This window comes from Bubalus bubalis, chromosome 18 (assembly GCF_019923935.1).
Source record: "Bubalus bubalis isolate 160015118507 breed Murrah chromosome 18, NDDB_SH_1, whole genome shotgun sequence".
In the NCBI taxonomy this organism is placed as follows: domain Eukaryota; kingdom Metazoa; phylum Chordata; class Mammalia; order Artiodactyla; family Bovidae; genus Bubalus; species Bubalus bubalis.
The window spans coordinates 38,054,781-38,071,507 of NC_059174.1; the positions used below are offsets into that span (position 1 = coordinate 38,054,781).

General features: G+C 36.7%; 1 long non-coding RNA gene across 4 annotated transcripts in view; it reads right to left on the reverse strand.

Annotated features, from left to right (window-relative positions):
* LOC102400551 overlaps positions 1-16,727 on the reverse strand; it is a 187,855-nt gene that overhangs the window by 109,155 nt on the left and 61,973 nt on the right. For all 4 annotated transcript variants that reach the window (XR_006546374.2, XR_006546375.1, XR_006546376.2 and 1 more), the window contains exon 2: positions 6,535-6,610. This is a non-coding gene — a long non-coding RNA (uncharacterized LOC102400551). The remainder of the gene's footprint in view (positions 1-6,534; positions 6,611-16,727) is intronic.

Sequence of the window (16,727 nt, forward strand, 5' to 3'; positions counted from 1 at the left end):
AATACATTCACCGTAGGCAAAAGACAAGTCTAAGTTTTTGAGAATTTTTCTTTTTTTTATTTCTACAGATGCCTGCATCCTGCATCTATTTTGAGCTACTCTTCCTCTTATTCCTATGAAATAAAAATCAAAATGTTTCTTTTCTTTCAGTTTTTGTTTAATTAAGATGATTTCTATATGATTGACTATAAAGGCCATAATTATACTATCAAATTCTTTCAAAACAACAATTTAATGCAAAATCTTAACATTTGGCACTGTTTAACTCTAAAACGTAGTAATTTTTCAAAACCTGTGTGGGAATAAGGTGAATTTATTCAGGCTATTTATTTTTGCTGGAATGCAAACGAAAGTTATGGCTACCTTATTATTTACTACTATAGCAAGCTCCAGGAGTTGGTGATGGACAGGGAAGCCTGGAGTGCTGCAATCCATGGGGTTGCAAAGAGTTGGACATGACTGAGCAAGTCAACTGACTGAACTGATACACTTTTGTAAAGAGGAAAGGTTTATAAGTTGTTAGAAATAGTAGATGGCCGTGCCAAACCAAGATCCTTTCTGATGTGTTTATAAGAGGCATCAGTTATTATAAAACCAGGAATGACAACATGAAAACAGAAGACTATAGCTCAAGCAAGGTACACACCTTGATCTTTTTTTAAAATTTTATTTATTTATTTTAATTGGGGGCTAATTACTTTACAGTATTGTAGTGGTTTTTGCCATACATTCAAATGAATCAGCCATGGGTGTACATGTGTCCCCCATCCTCAACCCCCCTCCTACCTCCCACCCCATCCTATAGTTAAAATATTTAGGGAAAAAAGAATCACAGGATTGTGAGGTTAGAAAAGGACTCATTAGAATCTTCTTGAGGGACTGGAGATATGACGGCAGAATAGAAGGACTTGAGCTCACCTTCTCTCACGAAAACACCAAAATCACAACTGATGAACAATCATCACCAAAAAAACCTGGAACCTACCAAAAAAGATACTCTACATCTAAAGACAAAGAAGGAGCCACAGCAAGATAGGAGGGGCGCTTTTGCAATATAATCAAATCCTGTTAGTTGGGTGACCCACAAATTGGAAAATAATTATGCCACAGAGGTTCTCCCACAAGAGTGAGAGTTCTTAAACTCATGTCAGACCACCCAGCCTGGTGGTCTGGGATCAAGAGGAGGAGCTCCTAGAGCATTTGGCTTTGAAGACCAGTGGGGCTCGAGTGCAAGAACTCTACAGGTCTGGAAAAAGGAGACTCTTCTCTGACCCAGGGCAAAGCAATGACTCCACAGGAGCCTGAGCCAGACCTATCTACAGGATTTGGACGGCATCCTGGGGTTGGTGGAGGTTGGCTATGGCCCAGTGCAGGGTCAAGGACACTGGTGGTGGAGGCCCCTTGGGAATATTCATTGGTGTGAGCTCTCTTGAAGGCTGTCATTTTGGCACTAAGATCTGGCCCCATCCAACAGCCTGCAGGCTCTAGTGCTGAAAAGCCTCAGGCCAAACAACCAGAAGGGCAGGAACACAGCCCCACCTGTCAACAGACAGGCCGCCTAAAGTCCTTCTAAGCCCACAGTCACCTGTAGATGCACCATTTGACATGACCCAGCCACTAGAGGGACAAGATCCAGCTCCACCATCAGTGGACAGAGATCAGTCCCTCATACCAGGAAGCCTGAACAAGCCTCAGAACCAACCTCACTCACTAGGGGACAGACACCATAAGTAAGAACTACAATCCTGCAGCCTATGGAAAAGAGCCCACAGACACAGAAAGCTAGACAAAATGAGATGGGAGACAAATTTGGTTGAAAAAAAAGAAAGATAAAACCCCAGAACAACTAAGTAAAGTATAGATGGGCAATATGCCTGAAAAAGAATTCAGAATAAGTATAATAAAGATGATACAAGATCTCAGAAAAAGAATGGAGGCACAGAATGAGAAGATATAAGAAATGTTTAACAAACAGGCAGAAAATTTAAAGAACAAACAGCTAAACAATACAATGACTTAAGCAAAAAATATACCAGAAGGAATCAACAGCAGAATAACTGAGGCAGAGGAAGGGATAAGTGAATTGGAAGACAGACTGGTGGAAATCACTGCCACAGAACAAAAAGAGAAAAGAATGCAAAGAAATGAGAACAGTCTAAGAGATCTCTGGGACATTAAACACATCAACATTCGCATTATAGAAGGAGAAGAGAAAGAGAAAGGGCCTGAGAAAGTATATGAAGAGATAATAACTGAAAACATCTTTAACATGGGAAAGGAAAGACTCACTCAAGTCCAGAAAGTACAGATAGTCCCATACAAGATAAACCCAAGGAGGATTATGCCAAGACAGACATAAATCAAATTAACAAAAATTGAAGACAAAGAGAAAATGTTAAAATCAACAAGTCAAAGCAAAAAATAACATCTAAGGGAATCCCCTAAAGTTATCAACTGATTTTTCAGTAGAAACTGTGCAAGCCAGAAAGGAATGGCATGAAATATTTAAAGTGATGAAAGAGAAAAGCATGCAACCAAGAATACACAGCAAGGCTCTCATTCACAGAAAAATCAAAAGCTTTACAGACAAACAAAAGCTAAAAGAGAATTCTGCAAAACCAACCCAGCTTTACAACAAATGCTAAAGGAACTTCTCTAGGTGGAAAAGATAAGGCCACAACTAGAAACAAGAAAATTACAAACGGGGAAGCTCACTGGTAAAGGTAAACATACAGGAAAGGTTGGAAATCATCCGCACACATATTTCAAGAATATAAATGCAGGTTATTGGAAACACATTTGAAAGTAAGAGACCAGGAATCTAACACAATCTTGTATGATTATAGACTACTATATCAAAACCTCATGGTAGCTGCAAACCAAAAACCAACAGATACACACACACACACACACAAAATCTAAATCTAACACTCAAGATAGTCCTCAAGTCACAAGAGAACAAAAGACCAATGCAAGAAAAAAGACCTGCAAAAACAAATCCCAAAATAACAAAATAGCAATAAGAACACACATATCAATAACTAGCTTTGATGAAAATGAATTAAATACTCCAACCAAAAGACACAGAATGGCTAAGTGGATACAAAATCAAAACCAGTATATATGCTGTTAACAAGAGACCCACTTCAAATCTAGGAACACATACAGACTGAAAGTGAGGGGGAAGGTATTTCGTGAAAATGGAAATCAAAGGAAAGCTGGGTAGCAATACTCAAATAAGGAAACATTCTCATTTACCACTATATCAAAATAAAACAAAATACCTAGGAACAAATCTAGCTAAAGAGATAAAAGACCTATACTGAAAAGCATATGGCACTGATGGAAAGAAATCAAAGATGATATCGACAAATAGAAAAATATAACATGTTATTAAATTGGAAGAATCAATACTGTCAAAAGCCAATCTAGATTGACTGTAATCCCTATCAAATTACCAATGATATTTTTCACAGAATTAGACAAAAAAAAATTCACAATTCATATGCAAACACAAAAGACCCCAAATAGCTAAAGCAATCCTGAGAAAGAAAAACAAAGTTAGAAGAATCAGGCTGCCTGATTTGAAACTATACTACAAAGCTACAGTCATTTTAAAAAGTATGGTACTGGAACAGTAACAGAAATACAGATCAACAGAACAGGATAGAAAGCCCAAAAATAAACCCACACACCTATGGCAAATTTACCTACAACAAAGGAGGCAAGAGTATACAATGGAAGAAAAGACAGTCTCTTCAGCAAGCAGTGCTGGGAAAATTGGACAACTACATGTTAATGAATGAAATTAGAATATTCTCTAACACCATACACAAAGATCAACTAAAAATGGATTAAAGACCTAAACATAAGACTAGGTATTATAAAACTCTTTGAGGAAAACATAGGCAAAACATTCTTTGACATAAATCACAGTGACATCTTTTTTATCCACCTCCTAGAGAATGAAAATAAACAAATGGGACCTAATTAAACTTAAAAGCTTCTGCACAACAATGGAAACCAATAAAGAAAATGAAAAGACAACAGAAAAAATGGGAGAAAATATTTGCAAATGATAATCTCCAAAGTTTACAAATAGCTCATATAGCTCAATATTAAAAAAAACAAAGAACTCAGTCAAAAAATGGGCAGAAGAGCTAAACAGATATTTCTCTAAAGAAGACACACTGATGGCCAAGAGGCACATGAAAAGATGCTCAACATCATTAATTGTTAGAGAAACGCAAATCAAAACAATGATATGTCATCTCACACCAGTCAGAATGGTTATCATCAAGAAGTCTACAAATAATAAATGCTGGAGAGGGTATGGAGTAAAACCTTCCTATATTGTTGGTGGGAATGTAAACTGGTACAGCCACTGTGGGCAACAGTAAGGAGGTTCCCTAAAAAAACTAAAAATAGCAACTATATGAACCAGCAATCCCACTCCTGGGCATGTATCTGGGAAAAAACATGGTTCAAAAGCATATATGCATCCCAATGTTCTTTATGCACTGTTTACAATAGCCAAGACAACAAAGCAATCTAAATGTCCATCCACAGAGGAATGAATAAAGAAGATATGGTAAATAAATACATAAAAAAGAATGAAAAATTGCCATTTGCAGCAAAATGCATGGACCTAGAAATTATCATACTAAGTGAAGTCAGGCAGAGAAAGAGAAATATCATGATATCACTTCTATATGGAATCTTAAAAAATGATACAAATGAATTTATTTTAAAAACAGACTGAAAAACAAACAACTTAAGGTTGCCAAAGGGGAAGGGTCGAAGGGGGAAAGATAAATTAGGAGTTTTGGATTAACACACTACTATATATAAAATAATCAATATGGACCTACTGTATTGCACATGGAACTCTACTCAATAGTCTATAAAAACCTATTTTGGAAAAAAATCTAAAACTATATATATATATATATATATATATATATATATATATATAAATGTGCAACTGAATCACTTGGCTGTACCCCTGAAACTAACACAACATTGTAAAACAACTATACAACAATATAAAATAAAAATTTTAAATGTTAAAAATAAATAACATTTTCATTATGCATAGGAAAAACTTAATCCCCTTCCTTTGGCTGGGAACACATATACACAGCTATTCTAGGTAAATTAAGAACATTCTTCATGTTTAGTCTCTCTTAGGGTTGGAGATTCTATCATTCTTTTTTTTCTATCATTCTTTTTTGTCATTCATACAGTACTTATGCTACATTTAAGTCTATTTCTCTTCTGTCCTGAAGATGGACAAGAACTGGCAACCATCGTCTCCGTAACAAAAGCCTTCCTGTACCTGAAGATAATGTTTAATCCCTGATCAGTTTTTTTATCTCAAGAACAAAAAAAGTAACTTTTTTTGTGTTACAAAAATATGATTTAATGTTGATCTACATGTGACATCCTAGAACTCTAAGGAAGTGAGGGAAGAGGAAAGGAATAATCAAAACAAAGGATTATATATATGTATTTATATATATATATTATATATCATATTATTATATTTATATATTATTTATATTTAATATAATATATATTATAAATATATATTATATATTATATAATAATACTATATAATATATATTATTATAATATATATAATATATTATATATATATAACAAATCAAAAACAAAGGAACAGCAGGTCAGATAAAATGGGAAATAAAGGCTACATGGAAAGAATTAAACATCCTTGACGGACTCCAAAAATAGTATCTGAGTGCTCATTATTTGCAAGGCACCATGTAGAAGGCTTTATGCAGTTGTCGTATAGCTAACACTTAACTGAATGTGTACCTCATGTCAAGCATCATTCTACGTGCTTTTCATATATGAACTCATGTAATGTACAGTCTTTACAACATCGCAAGTATAAGATATTCCCGTATTTCAGATAAGGAACTGAAACAGAGGCTTGTAACACCTTTATATTCTTAGTGCATTCTTTTAAGGACATCATTATTCCTATTTTACACACGTAAAAACTGAGTATCCATTAAATAACTCGCCCATGATCAAAAGAGTTGGTAAGTCAAAGAGCTGGGTTTTAAACTAAGAATTCTCTGATTCCAAAGTACTTTCTGATTACATGTTTAACTTGAGAAAAAAGAAAATACTAACAACAATAAGCACAATACAGTATATCACATGCTAGTAGGCACTATTAAAAAAGTTGAGGAAATGCAACTCAAACACAGGAGGTCCTGTTTCAGAGCTATGCTCTTACCACAACCCTATATTGCCTCTTGTAATCAAAATATATAATGGGAGCAACTGACTGGGGTCATGAAAAATGAGAATGGTCTCACCTGTAAATATATGCTGGTACTGCCATATAACTAATACTTGTTGAACACTCACTAAATAACTTCTGGAAGACACTGTAACATGTGACCTAGATCCCCCTCAGGAATGAAGGACTTATTGGACTAGTTGATGGGAGTTCCAAAAGAAGACAGCCCTCAACTACCAGGTCTCACTGAAAAAACTTACCTGTGGGGTTGGCTGAGGTCTTCGCTGGGATGCAGTGCAGCTCATTTCCTACAGGTGTTAATCCAAAGAGTAATCCCTAATAAATAAGAAACATACTGAATGTTAACTTTGACCTGAGAGTTTGTTTCCCTAGGAACCCAACCTGAAACAACATTTCACAGAATCTCATTTAACTTTCACCATCCTATGAATCAGATGCTATTATTCTCATATAATCATTTTACAAATGAAAATACTAAGGTTTAACTTTCCCAAGGTCATAGAGCTGGTCAAGGATGGAAACAGAATTTGAACAGAGAAGTATAATTCTAGAGGCTATACCCTAAATTTCTATAAAACTGTATATATAGAGACAGAATCTATATATACAGACTGTTTATGTTGAGACTTGTCATTAGTTCAACATGTATTTAACACGGAGGGGAAAGAGGCACTGTGAGGACTCTAAGATCTTAAAGGGAAAAGATATCTAACATTTATGTTTAAAGCATAGGCAAGAATAATGTTAGCAGCTGGAATGACCTGAAATGTAAACCAGGTGGCCTGAAAAGGAAGACTGGTCAAGAAAATAATCAAACAATTTTTACCTCTATGGCTTCCACAATTTATTTCTTAAGAAGAACAAACGAAGGACCAAAAGTTAAAAAGTTCCCATATGAAAGAGGAGAGGAAAATGTTCAATTAAAGATAAACCTTACACATTAAATAATTTTAAATTCAAAGAGAAAAGGCTTCACTCTTCAATATGCAGTGTTTATCATTTGATACATCTGTCTAAGCATCTTTCCTCATGAGAGAAGTTGAAAACACAAAATGGCATATGGACCAGACTTTAATGAGAAGTTACAGGCTATCAGTTCAGTTCAGTCGCTCAGTTGTGTCTGACTCTTTGTGACCCCATGAACCGTAGCACGCCAGGCCTGCCTGTCCATCACCAACTCCTGGAGTCCACCCAAACCCATGTCCATTGAGTCAGTGATGCCATCCAGCCATCTCATCCTCTGTCATCCCCTTCTCCTCCTGCCCTCAATCTTTCCCAGCATCAGGGTCTTTTCAAATGAGTCAGCTCTTCGCATCAGGTGGCCAAAGTATTGGAGTTTCAGCTTCAACATCAGTCCTTCCAATGAACACCCAGGACTGATTTCATTTAGGATGGACTGGTTGGATCTCCTTGCAGTCCAAGGGACTCTCAATAGTGTTCTCCAACACCACAGTTCAAAACCATCAATTCTTTGGTGTTCAGCTTTCTTTATAGTCCAACTCTCACATCCATACATGACCACTGGAAAAACCATAGCCTTGACTAGAAGGACCTTTGTTGACAAAGTGATGTCTCTGCTTTTTAACATGTTGTCTAGGTTGGTCATAACTTTCCTTCCAGTATATCTGTTCACAATATTCTAAGAGATGTGGGGCAGTGTTAAAAGATGGGGTGGGGAGAGAGGAGTTAAGGCCATAGTTATGGCCATAGCCATAGATTTTGCCTGAGTTATACTATTCAATCACAGATTTCCTCCAATGTTAAAAATTTCCAAGTACTATTAGCCATCTTAATTTTCTCACTTTTTCCAGAACAGATAAGATTCAAGACATAAATCCCTTGACTCATATGTAAGCTTAAATTGTGTAGAATCTACATTTTAAAACTACACTTTTTTTATGGGCATGAAAATTTTTTCCAACAGAAGGAAGGGGAAAATTACAACTAAAAAAAAAACCCAGTATTAAATTTATTCTCAGTGCTCACATGTCCTGGGCACATTTTTTATTTTACTCAAAACCTAAAGCAAATTTAAAATACATTCAGAACATGAGAGGGCCTGAAAAACCAAGTTCAGAGAAAATAGGATGCAGTTAGCAAAGATTACATGCATCAGTGAACTGTACTAAATTGAACACTTTTAAATGCCAGAGATTTTCTCTGTGAAACTGGGGGGTTTGAAAGGAAAATCAATAATGTTGGGAAAGAGAAACCTTCTTCACACATCTCTAATTAGTCATGGCAGAATCTGGTGGATTTCCATATTACAACTGGATCAAACTTGTGAAATTGGTTTTGATCCCAGACTCATTCAGTACATCTTCTAGAAGCTCCACTCAAGACAATCAAAGGCTTTTCAACCTTGAATGATCACCAAGATCACTCTTTCAGTGTGCATCCATCCTATATTATGTTCAATGTCTGTCTAATGTTGCCTCCAGCAAATCTCCCTGGAATTACCCTGAAAGAGCTCCATTTATAAGAACAGGCAAAGACTCTTCAAAACTGGTCAGCTTCAACTTTAGCCTGAGCCTTCAAAATCTATATTAGTAAGTGAAACCAGGCATAAAGAGGCATAGTTCTTCGTATCTTTTATTTTTTTAATAAGTAAGATAAATATTGGCCATATTGTTTACATTAGGGCACAAAGTCTTCTGTAAAGTCACCGCTTAAGTCTAATAATGAAATAGGTGAAGGTTTTCTGTATTTTTCTAAATAATCAATATCAAAGCTGCTGATGCAAATTTATTTGAACCCCAGGGAACATATCCTTTGAAATTCTGGCAAATTTTTAAAAACAGTGTGCAAATCAATAAGTGGACAAAAACATCTGTCAATGTGTTCATTTTTATTTGGAGAGGAAATATATCTTTAAATGTAAACTCTCACTCCCTCTATGAACCCCTTCCCCAAATCATTTCTTTTACAAAAGAAATTCATGACAGTCATATGAATGTAAAACAGTCTTTCTGGCTATAATTACAAGTGGTGTAGATGTCACCTCCCTGAACAGGATGACTTCTCAAGCCCAAAAGCCAGCCTTCTCAGTCTTCCTGTTTCTAATCTTTTGTAATACTCTCATGCTTTTCTCTTTTCCTATCATTTCACATCCAGTTTTGGAGCTTTAGCCAACTGGTATGGTTTGAGGGCATTTTCAGAAGAGATTCTACTGGCCTGGTTTGGTTGGTATATGTTGTTTTGAATGGGATGCATCATGAGATTAAAATATATTTTTTCATTACTGCCTATTTTCACAGTCCACTGAGCAAAAACACAAAGCAATTTTTTTCCTTCCCTCATTCTCCCTTTCTCCCTTCCTTCTTTTTCTTCCCCTGTGGAGTTCAAATTAAAGAAAGGTGAAAATTGAAGCTGTTGTAGGCAAGGCGATTGCAACATGCATATTTGATTTTTATGATGGATCTAAATTGCTGAATAAGGCCATGGAACAAAGGGAGACTGCAGCTTCCTGCCCATCACATGCAGCCACTGAATGCAGAACAAAAGCTTCGGCCATTAGGGGCTCAGCAGGGAGACACATTATATAAATGACTTTGTCTTTTCTGTCCCCTCCCCCCCACTGGGTGCACTGGACAGGGACGGGGGTGTGGGGTGGGGTGGGTGTGTGTGTGTGTGTGTGTGTGTGCGCGCGCGCTATGATTTCCCAGGGCAGGAGATAATAAATCCTGGAATCAGCAGTGGGAATAGAAAACATACCGCATGTTATGATTCAAAAAGGCCATGCTTTACTCACTGGACCAGTGCAGCTCTCAACCCTGTGGTCAGAGCATTGCTGGTGACAACCACTTCCCTGAGGAAGTTGGTGTCTTTTCAGAACAACCTGTAGCTTTTCTCTTAACTACTTTGTTTCTTTCATCAGGAATGATCAAGCATAAAGAAAAACACTTAAGAAAAAATATAAAGGCCTACTATTCCAAGGTAATTGCCAGACCTGCTTAAAGAACAAACTGATATACAGTTCGTTGTGACACTAGTTTCCCAGGAAGCTCCTATTTTTAATTCTTCCTTCCAGACTCAAGGTTTTTCTTTGGCAGAAAAGGAGAACCATATATCAATAAAAAATCATAAGCTATCACATAGCTGAGTCAACCTGTTTTTAAGAGGCCTCCTGTGGTGGTGACCTGAATAGATGCTACTGTTTTTCCTGGCTTGAAATAGCAGTAATGCTATACATATACATTCAACAATCTTTGTATAGACTTTGTTCTGAAGGATTTTAGTAAGCTTCAGAGAGGTGAATCATTTTATTATTTCTAATATTACTGTAAGAGGTAGGGATTAAAAGAGATTCTCTTGGCAAGTTCTAGGTGGAAGCACAGCGTGATTAATGATTAAGTACATGAGGGTGATACAGTAAGCTGGAGGCAGGCTAAAAGTGAAACCCAGGTCACTGGATGCTCACTTCAGGCCTAACTATCACGTATGTTTCATGAGAAGAAATGACTCAATGATACGCTTCTATTTTTTAGTACAATTCAGAAATTATACTAAGATGTTCTGACAGTCCTCCTACTCTCAAATGTAGTAGAGAAAGCAGTCCCACTGCGAACCAAAGTAACTGAAAGTCAGTGTCAGGTGCTACAGAACCAGAACTGAGGGTTCTTGGTGAGACTGAATTCCAAAGACAAACTCAACATAGGGCATATACATCCTTAAGCAGCCTAACGATGATGGAGTTGTGTAAAGCTAGCTAAACAAAATGCCATGAGGTAACTGCCATTTGTCATACACCTTACTTCCCTGTCTTAAAGTGGGCAATTCATTTGAAATAAAGTAGAATCATACCAGTTACATGAAAGCTGAGGGACAGACCATGGGTTGTTACTGTAGAGTAATTCAGTTCTGAGCCACACAGTTCACCAAGCAACCTTTTACAAGTTCTTTTGGGTCTTACTTTAAGATGGTTAAATTCCTTCTAACTGGGTAGGAAAAAATCTCTAAATAAAGACTGCTTAACGGATTAGGATGATATTGACACTTATTCTTATCAAAGGTTTAAGCAAATGGGATGAATAAATGGTTAAAGGGAGTCCCCTAAAGCTACATGTTCAGAGGTAGGGGTTAGTAGTACCAATGGATCAGTATATTGGAGAAAGTGAAAGAAAGAAAGTGAAGTCGCTCAATTGTGTCTGCCTCTTTGCAACCCCATGGACTGTAGCCTACCAGACTCCTCTGTCCATGGGATTTTGCAGGGAAGAGTACCGGAGTGGGTTGCCATTTCCTTCTCCAATATTAGAGAAAAGAATGCTAAATAGTTATTCATTTCTTTATTCATCTACTCTATTATCAAATATTCATTAAAGGCTTACTAAGATTCTGCCCTAGATAATAATTCTATATGTGGTTAGGGGTGGTGGTAAAGATATTACATAGTTATACAAATATCTACATAAATAAACATCTGGCAAGAGATATGAAGAGAAAGAGCAGTGCTCTATGAGAATATTAACTGGTAGGACCTACCTCCTCAGCAGGGGGTCAGGGATGGCTTTAATGAAGACAAGACAGTTACGCTAAGCCCAGAAAGAAAAAGTGAGATATGCTCTAATTCCATTTTCATCTTCTGAGGTACATCTCAAGATATCAATTAAATACAAGTGTCAGGAAACTGATGTATTTATTTAGGTTTACTTATACACTACTGGTAAAGAACTCAGCTGCCAATGCAGGCAACCTAAGATGAGGGTTCAATCCCTGGATCGGGAAGATCCCCTGGAGGAAGAAATTGCAACCCACTCCAGTATTCTTGTCTGGAGAATCCCATGGACAGAGGAGCCTGGCAGGCTACAGTCCATAGGGTTGCAGAGTCAGGCGTGACTGAGCATGCATGCATGCATAGCTTCACATCTCATTTATCCTATCAAAGAAGAAAATTTTGTTACTTTGCTTAAAAGTAAAACAAAAGACAAATTTGGCAACTTAAATTAATTTTAGAGTAAAAGTCAAAGGCCAGAAGGCTACAGTTGTACTGTACAACATGGTAGCCACTAGCCTATTTAACTTAATTTTAATTCAAATTTAAAATTAAGTTCTCCAGCTACATTAGCAACACTTTCAGTGTTCAACAGCCACTATATTGGACATCATTGCAGCTAGAGGCTATTAAAATTAAAATTAAATTAAACTAAGCATTGAGTTCAATTGTACCGGCTATAGTTTTGAGTGCTCAATTTCAAGTGAACAGTGGCTATCAGTGGACAGCACATACAGAACATTCCTATCACTGCACAAACTGCTATTGGGCAGCATTACAAGATTATCTAGCACCTTACTGATGCTCTAATTTCACTTTCTACCATCCTTGTTTATACTACCCTAGCCATGCTGGGATCTTTGTTGCTCCCCAAGTATACCAGGTATGATCCTGCCTCAGGACCTTTGCATAGTTTAGTCCACACCTTCCTCTCCAGTCACATATAACAGTCTCCAGCTGCTGTCTGTATTCTTAGCCATGAGTTTTCTTTCTATATTCCTCATTTTCCAGGTTTCCTTTTTCTCTGCTGCTGCTGCTGCTGCTAAGTTGCTTCAGTCATGTCCGACTCTGTGCAACCCCATAGACGGCAGCCCACCAGGCTCCCCCGTCCCTGGGATTCTCCAGGCAAGAACACTGGAGTGGGTTGCCATTTCCTTCTCCAATGCATGAAAGTGAAAAGTGAAAATGAAGTAGCTCAGTCGTGTCCGACTCCCAGCGACTCCATGGACTGCAGCCCACCAGGCCCCTCAGGGCTTTGCAAATATTACCTTTCCTTGGAAGGCTCCTCCTTCCTTAAAGACCTTTCTTTCAAATATCAGCTTATTTATTATCTTATCATCAAGAAAGCCTTTTCTGACTAGGTCACATTCTCCTCTTACAAACTCACATCCTTTTCTTGCATAGTGTTTATTATAGTGACAGGTTTACATTTATTTATATCATTTTTTATTCATATCACACTCTTCATATCCACTGAGAGTTCCATGAGAGCAGGCACCATGTCTGTTTTTGATCGCTGATGAATTCTTAAAAAGTAGCAGAATGCATGGAACAAAACAGGAGTTTAATAAAAATCTATGATTGAATTATCAATGGATGAATGCTTGGGGGAAAAATAGCCAATGGTCAGTTAAAATATACATGCTGTTGTGCTGCTTCCGTGCATGTTAAGTACCCAAATTTTAAGATTATAGATAGTAAGCAAAAATGAATGATGGGAAATGTGATGTCAGAATATGAAATACTTTAGATTGAAAAAAAGTAATGCTCTCCCAAGTATTAGGCTTCCCTGACAGCTCAGTTGGTAAAGCAACCGCCTGCAATGCAGGACACCCGGGTTCAATTCCTGGGTCGGGAAGATCCCCTGGAGAAGGGACAAGCTATACCCACGCCAGTATTCCTGAGGTTCCGTTGAGGCTCAGCTGGTAAAGAATCCACCTGCAATGTGGGAGACCTGGGTTTGATCCCTGAATTGGGAGAATCCCCTGAAGAAGGGAAAGGCTACCCACTCCAGTATTCTGGCCTGGAGAATTCACTTCACTTCACTGCTCTCTCAAAAGATACTATAATTAGTTTAGGCATAATTTGTATTCTTTTCATTTATCTGATTTTTCAAGTATTTCTCCATCATCATGCACTGGTATTGTAAGGATGTTATTTTTTAATTGCAACATCAAAAATTATACTTCAATGCATCACAAAGCCAAACTACTTAGGAGGTACAGTGGTTAAAGTGCTTCCCTTGTGGCTCAGCTGGTAAAGAATCTGCCTGCAACGCGGGAGACCTGGGTTCAATCCCTGGGTTGGGAAGATCCCCTGGAGAAGGGAATGGCTTCAGTATTTGGTATTCTGGTCTGGAGTATTCCGTATTCAGTATTCTGGCCTGGAGGCTTCAGTATCCTGGCCTGGAGAATTCTATGGATTGTATAGTCCATGGGGATGCAAAGAGCAGGACATGGCTAAGCGACTTTTCTCTTTTCACAGTGGTTAAAAACAAGAGTGCTTCTTTTTATCCCTGCCTGACAAACCAGAGATGAATTCCTCATTCTGAAGTTTGCTGGTTCTGTGACCTTAAGCATGCCACCTCACCTTGCCTCTCTGAACTGCGCCTTTCCAATGAAGATAACAATAGTATTCACTATATAGGATGGTTGGGAAGATTAAATAAGATAATGGATATAAAACATTCAACAAATGGTAGCTTAAAACATATATGCTGAAATGGCCATATTTAAAGTGTCATGGCTAGGTGAGCAAAGATCTCAATAACTAGTTCATTTCTTAATTTGAAAGTAAAAGATTTTGGGTTACACATTCCAAGTTTGGCTTCTCATACCGGATATGCTCCCAAGGTACCTTTCTTTTGAATGTGACTGGTCCACATACTCTAGGAATTCAAGTTAGCACCAAGAATTAAATTTATTCATTTATTCAACAAGTACTATATGTCTCTTGTATATCATGCACTGGGTTGGGGATGATAAAGTTAGTAAGATAAAATATATTACTGTATTTCTTTCAACCTAAATAACCTACATGATGCCTAGGTGAGCACCTAAGATGAAAATTTAGTTACCAATTGTCACAAACTATTTGCATTATACTGGTACAAAAGTATTTGAATAAATGATTTTTATAGATATGTGAAATGTACTTTCATAAGGATATTTCTTAGCACTGTGTTTATACTATTGAATATTTAAGTGCCCAATAATTGTGGATTAGTTACATAAATGATAATAAATCCCTATAATGAAATACTACATAACTATTAAAAATGCAGCAGAAGAAGTATATTCACTAGTATGGAAAGATGTTTATGACACATTGGTAAATCTCTGTTTAGATTTTAAACTTGAAAAGGTTTCAAAGTTGCATATTTAATAAGAATCTACTTATTAAAAAAACTCCATGCTGCTGCTGCTGCTAAGTCGCTTCAGTTGTGTCCGACTCTGTGCGACCCCATAGATGGCAGCTCACCAGGCTCCCCCGTCCCTGGGATTCTCCAGGCAAGAACACTGGAGTGGGTTGCCATTTCCTTCTCCAACACATGAAAGTGAAAAGTGAAAGTGAAGTCGCTCAGTCATGTCTGACTCTTTGCGACCCCATGGACTGCAGCCTACAAGGCTCCTCCATCCATGGGATTTTCCAGGCAAGAGTGCTGGAGTGGGGTGCCATTGCCTTCTCCGAAAAAACTCCATAGTGTATGTCTATATAAGCAAAATGACAGGAAGGACAACATCAAAATGTCATCGTTTCCTATATCAAGTTGTTCACAAATATGACTAAATGTTAAAACCAAGAGAGGAACTGAAATAATAAACTGATATAGGGTCACAATTAGAAATTCTGATTTAACTGATTCTCTAAGGGGCCTAGGTGTCAATATTTAAATAATGCATTCTAGGTGTTTCCAATATGCATCTAGGATTGAAAATACTTTTCCTAAGTGGTGGGACTATATTTTATTTTATCCGTTTTTCTAAATTATATACATGAGTATTATAGATTATTCATGCAGTGAAAAGTTATGTCACAAGCAGAATACTGTTAATATTACTACAGGTTGCCAAATACTGAATTAGGATGTAGAGTAAGGTTCCTCATTTTGTAATTCTTGATTTTAGCTAGTTATCTCTTTTCTTTTTTTTTTTTTTTTAAATGATGAGTTTATGATGAAACTTGCCTGGTAATAAGCATCAATTTTATTATATAAAGGAACAACTGCTGGCTTTATTGATTTGTTGAATGTCTATTATTTTTTTTCTTCTAATTTCTTTTGGTTTTGTTCTTTTTTCTCCACCCTCTTCAGATGGATGCTTAGATCATTGAGTTTTCAGCTTTTCTTATTTTCTAATATACACTTCTATAGCCAAAATTTTCCTTCTAAAAATGTTCTCTTTTTCTTCTAAGCATGATACTCTTTTCTAGTCTAAGTCCTTAGTGATCTGAGAATATACTGTTCTTTTTCAATATTTTGACTTTTTATGTAATCTCTAGTGATAGAACTACAGTCCAGTTTTTAAACTATTCTGTGTGCATTTTTTAAAAATGGGTATTAAAAGTCAAACAAAGAAAGACAAATATCATATGATATCACTTACATATGAGTCTACAAAAAAAAGATACAAATGAATTTACTTACAAAACGGAACAGACACAGAAAACAAATTTATGGTTACCAAAGGGGATAAATTACAAGTTTGGGATTAACAGATACTATTATACATAAAATAAACAAAAAGAACCTAGTGTATAACATAGGAAGCTAATATTCAGTATCTTATAATAACCTATAACAGAAAAGAATCTGAAAAAGAATACGTATCTAAATGTATCTAGTCACTTTGCTGTACACCTGAAACTAATACATTGTAAATCAACTATACTTCAGTTTTTTACTTTTTATTTTTTTCTTTTTTAGTTAAATTTTTATTGAAG